Genomic DNA, 13,625 nt, shown 5'->3' with positions numbered 1-13,625 from the left:
TCTTTCACTTTCATCAAGAGATTCTTTAGTTCTTCTTCACTTTCTGCCATCAGGGTGGTGTCATCTGCATATTTGAGGTTATTGATACTTCTCCCGGCAATCTTGATTCCAGCTTGTGCTTCTTCCAGCCCAGCGTTCCTCATTATGTACTCTGCATGTAAGTTAAATAAGCAAGGTGACAATATACAGCCTTGACGTACTCCTTTTCCTATTTGGAACCAGTCTGTTGTTCCATGTCCAGTTCTCACTGTTGCTTCCTGACCTGCATACAGATTTCTCAAGAGGCAGGTCAGCTGGTCTGGTATTCCCATCTCTTTCAGAATTGTCCACAGTTTATTGTGATCCACACAGTCAAAGGCTCTGGCATAGTCAATAAAGCAGAAATAGATGTTCTTCTGGAACTCTCTTGCTTTCTCCATGATCCAGCGGATGTTGGCAATTTGATCTCTGGTTTTTCTGCCTTTTCTAAAACCAGCTTGAACATCTGGAATTTCACGGTTCACGTATTGCTGAACCCTGGCTTGGAGAATTTTAAGCATTACTTTACTAGTGTGTGCTGCTACTGCTAAGTCACTTCACTCGTGTCCGACTCTGTGTGACCCCATAGACGGAAGCCCACCAGGCTCCCCCATCCCTGGGATTCTCCAGGCAAGAACACTGGAGTGGGTTGCCATTTCCTTCTCCAATGTGTGAAAGTGAAAAGTGAAAGTGAAGTCGCTCAGTCGTGTCCGACCCTTGGCGACCCCATGGACTGCAGCCTACCAGGCTCCTCCATTCATGGGATTTTCTAGGCAAGAGTACTGGAGTGGCTTGCCATTTACTAGTGTGTGAGATGAGTGCAATTGTGTGGTAGTTTGAGTGTTCTTTGGCATTTTGTTTCTTTGGAATTGGAATGAAAAGTGACCTTTTCCAGTTCTGTGGCCACTGCTGAGTTTTCCAAATTTACTGGCATATTGAGTGCAGCACTTTCACAGCGTCATCTTTCAGTATTTGAAATAGCTCAACTGGAATTCCATCACCTCCACTAGTTTTGTTCATAGTGATGCTTCCTAAGGCCCACTTGACTTCACATTCCAGGATGTCTGGCTCTAGGTGAGTGATCACACCATTGTGATTATCTGGGTCGTGAAGATCTTTTTTGTACAGTTCTTCTGTGTATTCTTGCCACCTCTTCTTACTATCTTCTGCTTCTGTTAAGTCCATACCATTTCTGTACTTTATCGAGCCCATCTTTGCATGAAATGTTCCCTTGGTATCTCTAATTTTCTTGAAGAGATCTCTAGTCTTTCCTGTTCTATTGTTTTCATCTATTTCTTTTTTGTTTGTTTGTTTTCATCTATTTCTTTGCATTGATTGCTGAGGAAGGCTTTCTTATCTCTCCTTGCTATTCTTTGGAACTCTGCATTCAGATGGGTATATGTTTCCTTTTCTCCTTTGCTTTTCACAGCTATTTGTAAGGCCTCCTCAGACAGCCATTTTGCTTTTTTGCATTTCTGTTTCTTGGGAATGGTCTTGATTCCTGTCTCCTGTACAATGTCACATATGTCCATCTATAGTTCATCAGGCACTCTATCAGATCTAGTCCCCTAAATCTATTTCTCACTTCCACTGTATAATCATAAGGGATTTGATTTAGGTCATACCTGAATGGTCTAGTGGTTTTCTCCACTTTGTTCAATTTAAGTCTGAATTTGGCAATAAGGAGTTCATGATCCAAGCCACAGTCAGCTCCTGGTCTTGTTTTTGCTAACTGTATACAGCTTCTCCATCTTTGGCTGCAAAGAATATACTCAATCTGATTTCAGTGTTGACCAGCTGGTGATGTCCATGTGTAGAGTCTTCGCTTGTGTTGTTGGAAGAGGGTGTTTGCTATGGCCGGTGCGTTCTCTTGGCAGAACTCGATTAGCCTTTGCCCTGCTTCATTCTGTACTCCAAGGCCAAATTTGCCTATTACTTTGCTAAACAGCAATTATAGAAACTCTGTTTGAAAGCACTGGAATATAGGGATTTCCCTGGTGGTCCATTGGTTAAGATTTTGCTTCCAATGCAGGGGGTTGGTTTCTCTCCCTGGTTAGGGAGCTAAGATTAATCCCACATGCCTTGTAGCCAAAAAACCAAAACATAAAACAGAAGAAATATTATAACATTTTAAATAACAAATTCAATAAAGACTTTACAAATGGTCCACATAAAAAAAATCTTAAAAAAAGAGAAAGTCTAATATACGATAAGTACAAACTCTAAAATACTATAGTCAGAACATTTAAAGGCCCATGTGATTGATTTGTAGCATATATAAATCAATTCTTTATGTTCAGCTTTTGTTAAAGTTTATGCAGTTATTTCAAAAAATAATGTTCAAATATAGAGCTGTCTTATTGTGGAGATACATATAAATAAGCTGAATAACTCAGATTACAAATTTGAAGCAGATTACAAATTTGAAGAATTCTAATTCAGTCTCTGGTTTGAGAAATAATACAGTTAGTAAATGTGGTTTGATTTTTTTTCTTGACAGAAACCTAATAAGTGTGTCAATCTGCTTTTTAAGGCACTGAAAGATCAGAATATGAAAATCAAGAGGTAGGCAGGAAACTGTTATATACAAATCAATTGACAGCCAAAAAAAGGGAGAAATAGTAGATAATAAAGGGAAAAACAAGAATAAAAACACCACAAACTAAAAATATACAGGTGACTCCAGCCCTGTGTAAAATTAAAGAACTTTACATGGTATCTGGTTACATATATCTTTGTTTATTACACACACACACAGGACAAAAGGGGGTGTAGAGAAAAGCAAGAGGGAGACTCCCTTAGCTATCAAGACATATTGTCCTGACAATGTCCATGTATAAAAAAATCACAAATGCATGTACCCTTTGGTTCAGTCACCTCACTTCTAGGAATTTTTCTCACATTTGTAGCACATGCAAAAAAATGCACATACGAAATGATTTATTGGGGCATTATTTACAAGACAACGGCGTGGAAACAATGCACTAAATATACCAGTATGATTAAAAAATAAATTATGGTGCAGACACACATGGAATACTTTGTAACTATGGATGGATAGATAGGTAGATAGACAAAACTGGAACCTTTTTATTGATGTATAAAGATTTGCAAAATACTGTTAAATGAAAAAGTATATAAAGAACATAGTACCATCTGTGTAAAGGGGGGTAATGTCTTTTTGTGTCTTAACATCTCTGAAAAGATATACACACAAAACTTAACACTGGTTGCCTGTGAAGTGGAGAACTGAAGAGCTGGAGGTGAGGGGCAAGAGGGAAACTTTTCATTTCACAATAAGTTTTTATATATTTAAAAGTTTAAATATTTATATATTTAAATATATATATTATTTATATATATATTATATATTTAAATATATAAAATATATATTTTGTATATTTAAAAGTTTAAATATTTATATATTTAAATATATATATAATTTATATATATTTAAACTTTTAAATATATAAAAACTATTTTTTATATATTTAAACTTTTAAACCATTTGTATAGACTCTTTCAAATATTTAATTTTAAAAAAGGAAACAAAATTATCTTTAATTTTAAAAAAGGAAACAATTATTACTGGCATGTTTCTGGATATTTCAGAATTTACTATGTGCAAGTTGGTAACGTAAAGGGTTCCTGTTGAGTTGTGCTGTCAATACAAAGTAAATTATCCTAAACTGTTTATCCTAAACCTTGATAGTCAAGCTCTATTGGAAATAATAAGCTCAAATTAAGGCCACTTATTTCCTATTTGCTAATTTTCTATTACTCTACCTTCATGCTCATTTTCGTGTAGTGATATGAACAAAAGGACTGAAACCTAACTGCATTTTCCATCCATTATACAATATCAACTCTCTGATAGTAGGAATTATTATGATGAGTTTCACAGCGACATCTAGTGTCCCCTTTTGGTACAATTGTTTAGATTCTGGGATATTTACCATTTACTGAACACTTACTTTGGGTACATTTCAAGATATTATTCGTATATTAACTAATTAATCTGTGAAACAAATCTAGATAATACAACAGACATATTCTTGGCCTGAAAGAGAACATAACCAATTGTTACAGAAGAAATGACATATCAGACACTTTTTCCTGCCAAGCAAGTATGTGTGTGTGGTCAGTCCTGTCACACTTGTGACCCCATGGACTGTGGCCCACTAGGCTCCTCTGTCCATGGCATTTTCCAGGCAAGAATAATGGAAAATTCTTGCCATTTCCTTCTCCAGGATGGGATTTATTTGAGATAGCTTGTGGCCATACGATTAGGCATTATTTATAAAGTCCTGAAGTAAACAGTCAAAGGAAAATCTGCCTACTAATACTTATTATGGATTTTTTTGGGGGATGGGGCTTTCCTGGTGGCTCAGACAGTAAAGTGAATTTTTCGATTACATTGCAAAATGTGTTTTTTTGGGGATTCTCACTGTACATGTTTTAGCTGGATTAGCATGCACTACTGTAGTTGACCGCAGTATAAAAATAATTACATTTGGTTGCTCTAAAAATTTACTATAAAACTTATAGTTTATAGTAAGAAAAATTGGGAAATTTTGAGTTCATCTGTAAGTTTTAACTCAGAGCTGCCGAACTCAAGATATAATAATATAAAATGGTGGAGAAGAGACCTCTACACAAAACAGAAACTATCTGTCCAATATTGTGACGTTAGAAGTCACCTGAGTGAAAATATCAGATATTCTTGACTAATAAAGAAGTAACATAATAGGTGAAGACACAATAGGTGTTTAAAATAGGGATGCACCCAGAATATATAAAGAATTGTTTCAACTCAGAAGACTACCTCCCAAATGGGCAAAAAATTGAAATAAACAGTCATAAAAGACAGTATACAAATGCCCGATCAGAACATAAAAAGATGTTCAACATAGTCACCAGGGTAGTAGAAATTACACCCGCAGCGAGATATTGCTACATACCTACTACGCCTGTGGACAAAGAATGCTACCATATCAGCAAAGGATTTCTAATCAAGCAGTCAGCCAGTATGGCTGCCCTCACTCTGAGCACTGAGGGACCTCAAGATGGAGACAAACAGGCTGCCCTCTTAGCCACTACAGTCACCCCTAACGGTGCACCCTAAGGGGATTCAGGATGGGAAAGAACAGGATACTGGCCCTGAATAGTTAAGGTGCATTTCAAAGGAATGATTTCAATAAGCCTATACTCATTTGCCAACAAAGGTCCGTCTAGTCACAGCTATGGTTTTTTCAGTAGTCATGTATGGATGTGAGAGTTGGGCCATAAAGCTGAGCACTGAAGAATTGATGCTTTTGAACTGTGATGCTGGAGAAGACTCTTGAGAGTCCCTTGGACTGCAAGGAGATCCAACCAGTCAATCCCAAAGGAAACCAGTCCTGAATATTCATTGGAAGGACTGATGCTGAAGCTGAAATTCCAATACTTTGGCCACCTGTTTAGAAGAACTGACTCATTAGAAAAGAACCTGATGATGGGAAGGACTGAGGCAGGAGGAGAAGGGGACGACAGAGGATGAGATGGTTGAATGGCATCACTGACTTGATGGACATGAGTTTGAGCAAGCTCTGTGAGTTGGTGATGGACAGGGAAGCCTGATGTGCTGCAGTCCATGGGGTCACAAAAATTCAGACACACTGGGTTACTGAACAGGTAATCATTTGCATCTTCTACTACATGGAAAAACACTAAATTCATTATCTTGAGATGTCTGATTTTCTTTAATTAACAGTAGTCTTTTGATCGGAGAAGGCAATGGCAAGCCACTCAAGTACTATTGCCTAGAAAATCCCATGAATGGAGGAGCCTGGTAGGCTGCAGTCCATGGGGTCGCTATGGGTCGGACATGACTGAGTGACTTCACTTTCACTTTTCACTTTTTCACACATTGGAGAAGGAAATGGCAACCCACTCCAGTGTTCTTGCCTGGAGAATCCCAGGGATGGGGGAGCCTGGTGGGCTTCCGTCTGTGGGGTCACACAGAGTTGGACACGACTGAAGTGACTTAGCAGCAGCAGCAGCAGCAGTCTTTTGATCCTACCAAACTGGGGAGTTCATCTTTCAGGTCAGTAGGATCAAAAGACTACTGTTAAAAAAGCAGAGACATTATTTTACCAACAAAGGTCCATCTAGTCAAAGCTTTGGTTTTTCCAGAAGTCATGTATGGATGTGAGAGTTGGACTATAAAGAAAGCTGAGCACCAAAGAATTGATGCTTTTGAACTGTGGTGTTGGAGAAGACTCTTGAAAGTCCCTTGGACATCAAGGAGATCCAACCAGTCCATCCTAAAGGAAATCAGTCTTGAATATTCATTGAAAGGAGTGGTTCTGAAGCTGAAACTCCAATACTTTGGCCATCTGATGGGAAGAACTGACTCACTGGAAAAGACCCTGAAGCTGGGAACGATTGAAGGCGGGAGAAGAGGACAACAGAGGATCAGATGGTTGGATGGCATCATTGACATGATGGATGTAAGTTTAAGTAGGCTCTGGGAGTTGGTGATGGCCAGGGAAGCATGGAGTGCTGTAGTCCATGGGGTCACAAAGGGTCGGATATGACCAAGTGACTGAACTGTTCTGTCTCCCTGGTTTTTGTTGCAAAAACTCCTATGAAGCCTGGCTCCTCCCTTACCTCTTCAGGGCAGTCCCTTAGAGCTATGTAAGAGGCTGTCTTCTGGGCTTAAGTCCTCAGAAAATCTGCCAAATAAAACATAGGTCACAACTTTTAGACTGCTTTTTGTATTTCTAGTCAACAAGACAAAATAGACTGACAATACTAATTGCAGTACTTTAAGGGCTGTGAAATGTTAGTCATTTTGAAGACAGTGGGGCAATGTTCAGTTTTAACATACACTTACCGTAAGACTCAGCTGTTACATTTTCCAGTATTTGTCCAAGAGAAACGAAAATATGTGTCCAGCATTCACCTGTAGGTGAATTACCTACATATGAATTACCTACAGGTAAAACCTACCTTACCTAGTAACATCTGTGCAGCAAAATAGATTATTTATGGGATATTTTGAGCCAAAAGCCAAAAGGATGCTTATATAAGCAAGAGAACAAGTGAAAATCACAAAGATGGAGGTAGATATTAGAAGTTAAAAAAAAAACAACCAGCATGGGGAAGCATCACTGTCAAGAGCAGTAGTAGGTCTGTTCCTTTTTATTCATTTTTAAGGAGGATTAAAATATTTTCTATTTTCTTTCTTTGAAAAACTCAGAAATGGTTTTCTGTTTATGGGATTGTCAGTTGGGTTTTCAGTCAGTTGTACTTTGCTGAGGAGTGACAGACTCTCAGACCTACAGGTCCACGTTGTTTCTTTACAGAGACTTTCAAAGGCTCTGTCTTGCCCTGGTCACAGGATGGGCATGTTTATCATTAGTTCCTGTGCTGTCTCTCAGTTTTGTCTGATTCTTTGTGACCCATGGAGCCTGCCAGGCTCTTCTGTCCACGCAGATTCTCTAGGCAAGAATACTGGAGTGGATTGCTATGCCCTGCTCCTGGCTATCTTATGAACCCACGTCTCCTGCACTGCTGCAGGCAGATTCTTTACCACCTGACCCACCAGGGAAGCCCAAGAATACTGGAGTGGGCAGCCTATCCCTTCTCCAAGGGATCTTCCTGACACAGGAATTGAACCAGGTCTCCTGCATTTCCGGCAGATTCTTTACCAGCTGAGCGACCAGGGAAGCCCCATTAGTAGATATCACCAAATAGTATTGCAGTGTAATCCTGTTGCAGTTTCCGGCTGCTCCATTAGCTTTTTCACACTTGCTGCTGTCAGCCTTTAACCACATTTTCCAATGTTTATTTGGGTATTTCCTTTTGTGATGAGATTTTCATGTTTTTGTTAGTTTTTTTGGGTTGTCTTTTTCTTATTGACTTGTGGGACTTTTCAAAACATTCTGATTAAGTCCTGTCAGATACATGTATTGGGAATATTTCCTGCCAGTCTTCCTGTTTACTAAGTGTCTTTTGATTCAAACTTCTTAGTATGTAACCCACCTTACCAATTGGTTAGTGCCTTTGGGGTCTTTTAAAAGAAATGTTTGCAGACGCCGGCTCCTGCGGGCGCAGACAGGAGACACCAGCTCCGGCGGCGCAACCGACCACGCCCAGAAGCGTGGCCGAGAGGAGCTACCCACGTCCAAGGTAAGGTACATCGGCTGCGCTTTGCTGGAGCAGCTCTGAAGAGATATTCCACGACCAAGGTAAGAGAAACCCAAATAAGATGGTAGGTATTGGGAGGGGGCATCAGAGGGCAGACACACTGAAATCATAATCACAGAAAACAAGTTGATCTGATCACATGGACCACAGCCCTGTCTAACTCAATGCAACTAAGCCATGCCGTGTGGGGCCACCCAAGACGGACCGGTCATGGTGGAGAGGTCTGACAGAATGAGGTCCACTGGAGAAGGGAATGGCAAACCACTTCAGTATACTTGCCTTGAGAACCCCATGAACAGCATCAAAAGGCAAAATGATAGGATAGTGAATGAGGAATTCCCCAGGTCGAAGGTGCCCAGTATGCTGCTGGAGATCAGTGGAGAAATAACTCCAGAAAGAATGAAGGGATGGAGCCAAAGCAAAACCAATACCCAGCTGTGGATGTGACTGGTGATAGAAGCAAGGTCCGATGCTGTAAAGAGCAATATTGCATAAGAACCTGGAATGTTAGGTCCATGAATCAAGGCAAATTGGAAGTGGTCAAACAGATGACAAGAGTCAACATCAACATTCTAGGAATCAGTGAACTAAAATGGACCGGAATGGGTGAATTCAACTCAGATGACCATTGTATCTACTACTGTGGGCAGGAATCCCTTAGAAGAAATGGAGTAGCCATCATGGTCAACAAAAGAGTCCGAAATGCAGTACTTGGATGCAATCTTAAAGACGACAGTGATTTCTGTTTGTTTCCAAGGCAAACCATTCAATATTACAGTAATCCAAGCCTATGTGCCCCAACCAGTAACGCTGAAGAAGCCAAAGTTGAATGGTTCTATGAAGACCTACAAGACCTTTTAGAACTAACACCCAAAAAAGATGTCCTTTGCGTTATAGGGGACTGGAATGCAAAAGCAGGAAGTCAAGAAACACCTGGAGTAACAGGCAAATTTGGCCTTGGAGCATGGATTGAAGCAGGGCAAAGGCTAATAGAGTTTTGCCAAGAGAACGCACTGGTCATAGCAAACACCCTCTTCCAACAACACAAGAGAAGACTCTACACATGGACATCACCAGATGGTCAACACTGATATCAGACTGAATATATTCTTTGCAGCCAAAGATGGAGAAGCTCTATACAGTTAGCAAAAACAAGAGCAGGAGCTGACTGTGGCTCAGATCATGAACTCCTTATTGCCAAATTCAGACTGAAATTGAAGAAAGTAGGGAAAACCACTAGACCATTCAGATATGACCTAAATCAAATCCCTTATGATTATACACTGGAAGTGAGAAATAGATTAAAGGGACTAGATCTGATAGAGTGCCTGATGAACTATGGACGGAGGTTCGTGACACTGTACAGGAGACAGGGACCAAGACCATCCCTATGGAAAAGAAATGCAAAAAAGCAAAATGGCTGTCTGAGGAGGCCTTACAAATAGCTGTGAAAAGAAGAGACGCGAAAAGCAAAGGAGAAAAGAAAAGATATAAGCATCTGAATGCAGAGTTCCAAAGAATAGCAAGGAGAGATAAGAAAGCCTTCCTCAGCGATCAATGCAAAGAAATAGAGGAAAACAACAGAATAGGAAAAACAAGAGATCTCTTCAAGAAAATTAGAGATACCAAGGGAACATTTCATGCAAAGGTGGGCTCGATAAAGGACAGAAATGGTATGGACCTAACAGAAGCAGAAGATATTAGAAGAGGTGGCAAGAATACACAGAAGAACTGTACAAAAAAGATCTTCACGATCAAGATAATCACGATGGTCTGATCACTCACCTAGAGACAGACATCTCGGAATGTGAAGTCAAGTGGGTCTTAGAGAGCATCACTATGAACAAAGATAGTGGAGGTGATGGAATTCCAGCTGAGCTATTTAAAATCCTATAAGATGATGTTGTGAAAGTGCTTCACTCAATATGCCAGCAAATTTGGAAAACTCAGCAGTGGCCACAGGACAGGAAAAGGTCAGTCTTCATTCCAATCCCGAACAAAGGCAATGCCAAAGAATGCTCAAACTACTGCACAATTGCACTCATCTCACACGCTAGTAAAGTCATGCTCAAAATTCTCCAAGCCAGGCTTCACCAATATGATAAACTCAAGTCTATCTTTTTTCCTGTATATTTAATCTTCTTTTAGAATTCTTTCAATGACTGGCCCTACCTTCTACTAGGCCAGCCAAAGAAAAAACCTGCAGGTAATTTTTTCCCTTATCTCTGCCCATATTTTAGTAAGCAATCAAGTCTGCTAAATTTACCTACGCAGGATAAATCTACCTCTCTCTGGAGTCTCACTGCTACTCATTCACACTTAATTTGACATATAATTTTTTGGAATGATGAACAGATCAAATTAGACTCCAAAGAAATGTCCCTATATATTCCAAACCAATATTTTACACTGCTTTCAAATGCTAAGGAATGGACAAATTAAATATCTATATAACCCCTTAGATTAAGACAGCTGTAGCAGCCAAACGCCAAGATGAGCCTCAATCATCTCACCTTCTGGGTATTTACTCTTGTGTAGTCCTTTCCCCGTTTGGCCTGTAAAACCAATATGACAAAAATGATGGTATTATCATTCCCAAGAATTGGTTGTATAAATGTTGTGGCTTTAATCATAGGTGCCCTTTCTTGGATTATTCTGGGAGAAGCTGGTTGCAACATCACGAGGGCACTCAGGTAACCTATGACGTCTCTAGTTATAGCCTGTAAGGAACTGAGGCCTGTCAACTACCCCATAAGTCTGGAAGCACATTATACCTCAGCTGAACCTTCAGATTATATTTAACTACAAAAGTCATGAGATTTGGAGCCAGAACCACACTGCCATGTTCCTGATTTTGAACACATAGAAACTACAATTGTTTTAAGCTGGTAAGTTTTGAGGTTGCTAAACTGCTATTGATCAGTAGAGAACTTATTTCTTCTCCCAATCAAACCATAAGCTGACTATAATTTTTGTCACTAGAACAAATAAAACAAGTACACTTTATACTGCTTCACAATTTCAAATTATTCACTATCACAAGATCAATGCGTTCAATTCTGGACAACAGAATCAGTAGTGGCATAGTATAAACACACTTGATTAGGACTGTATTTACATAGTCAGCTTTGATTTATTCCAAATAAGATTGACCAATTTTTGGTTCTTTGGCTTACAAGGGTTCAGTTCAGTTCAGTCGCTCAGTCGTGTCCAACTCTCCGCGACCCCATGAATTACAGCACGCCAGGCTCCCTGTCCATCACCAACTCCCGGAGTACACTCAAACTCATGTCCACAGAGTCGGTGATGCCATCCAGCCATCTCATTCTCCGTCGTCCCCTTCTCCTCCCGCCCCCAACCTTTCCCAGCATCAGAGTCTTTTCCAGTGAGTCAACTCGTCGATTGAGGTGGCCAAAGTATTGCAGTTTCAGCTTCAGCATCAGTCCCTTCAATGAACACCCAGGATTGATCTCCTTTAGAATGGACTGGTTGGATCTCCTTGCAGTATAAGGGACTCTAAAGAGTCTTCTCCAACACCACAGTTCAAAAGCATCGATTCTTCGGCGATCAGCTTTCTTCACAGTCCAACTCTCACATCCATACATGACCACGGGAAAAACCATTGCCTTGACTAGACGGACCTTGGTTGGCAAAGTAATGTCTCTGCTCTTTAATATACTATCAAGGTTGGTCATAACTTTCCTTCCAAGGAGTAAGCGTCTTTTAATTTCATGGCTGCAATCAGCATCTGCAGTGATTTTGGAGCCCAAAAAAATAAAGTGTGACACTGTTTCCACTGTTTTTCCATCTATTTCCCATGAAGTGATGGGACCAGATGCCATGATCTTTGTTTTCTGAATGTTGAGCTTCAAGCCAACCTTTTCACTCTCCTCTTTCACTTTCATCAAGAGGCTTTTGAGTTCCTCTTCACTTCTGCCATAAGGGTGGTGTCATCTGCATATCTGAGGTTATTGATATTTCTCCCAGCAATCTTAATTCCAGCTTGTGCTTCTTCCAGCCCAGCGTTCCTCATGATGTACTCTGCATATAAGTTAAATAAGCAAGGTGACAATATACAACCTTGATGTACACCTTTTCCTATTTGGAACCAGTCTGTTGTTCCATGTCCAGTTCTAACTGTTGCTTCCTGACCTGCATACAGGTTTCTCAAGAGGCAGGTCAGGTGGTCTGGGATTCCCATCTCTTTCAGAATGTTCCACAGTTTATTGTGATCCACACAGTCAAAGGCTTTGGCATAGTCAATGAAGCAGAAATAGATGTTTTTCTGAAACTCTCTTGCTTTCTCCATGATCCAGCGGATGTTGGCAATTTGATCTCTGGTGCCTCTGCCTTTTCTAAAACCTGTTTGAACATCTGGGAGTTCACGGTTTACATACTGCTGAAGCCTGGCTTGGAGAATTTTGAGCATGACTTTACTAGTGTGTGAGATGAGTGCAATTGTGCGGTAGTTTGAGTGTTCTTTGGCATTGCCTTTCTTCGGGATTGGAATGAAGACGGACCTCTTCCAGTCCTGTGGCCAGCGCTGAGTTTTCCAAATCTGCTGGCATATTGAGTGCAGCACTTTCACAGCATCATCTTTCAAGACTTGAAATAGCTCAACTGGAATTCCATCACCTCCACTAGCTTTGTTCGTAGTGATGCTTTCTAAGGCCCACTTGACTTCACATTCCAAGATGTGTGGTTCTAGGTCAGTGATCACGTTATCGTGACTATCTTGGTCGTGAAGATCTTTTTTGTACAGTTCTTCTGTGTATTCCTGCCACCTCTTCTTAATATCTTCTACAAGGGTTAAACATTACTAATTCCTCTTAATTAGCTAAAGAACAATTAATAAACCTACGCTGCTATTAGTTAATTGGATGGTCAAATGTTTTCCCTTTAAAAAACAAAAAGCTACTTTCCCCAAAGATATTTCTAAAACTGCATTCATGTACTTCCAAACATTTTACATGGCACAGAAGAGGCACTGAATATACATTTGTTCTAGTGGGCATTAAAATCTTATAAGCAATTTCAAAGAGCTGTGAGCACAGCATAAATGTCATGAGGTGTCAGTTCAACTAATGATTTTGTATCAGAACATAACAACCTAACTGTTTTGGGTCTCCCCACACTAAAGATTCCATGTCTCCTCTGCTTTCTTCTTAAATCTTTGGTGGAAAGATGTCATGTGAATTCTGAATAGCCCTCGGTGACTGTTAATTCAAAGTGATAGACTGATCACATGAATGGAAGAGAAATGAGACATCAAGAGACAATATATTGCAAAATGCTGTTATGTACAGAGTGAGAGGTACCTCCGAGAGTTTGCTTCCCTACATCATTCTGTGAGTATAATAGCTATACACTGCTTACCTAGGAAGAAGAGGACCAGATTATTACAACTAGAAGCA

This window comes from Moschus berezovskii, chromosome 6, assembly GCF_049115385.1.
Source record: "Moschus berezovskii isolate FMDL1 chromosome 6, NW_MosBer_1.0, whole genome shotgun sequence".
NCBI lineage: Eukaryota > Metazoa > Chordata > Mammalia > Artiodactyla > Moschidae > Moschus > Moschus berezovskii.
The sequence above is the reverse complement of the archived record's forward strand: the minus strand, read 5'-3'. Positions refer to the sequence as shown.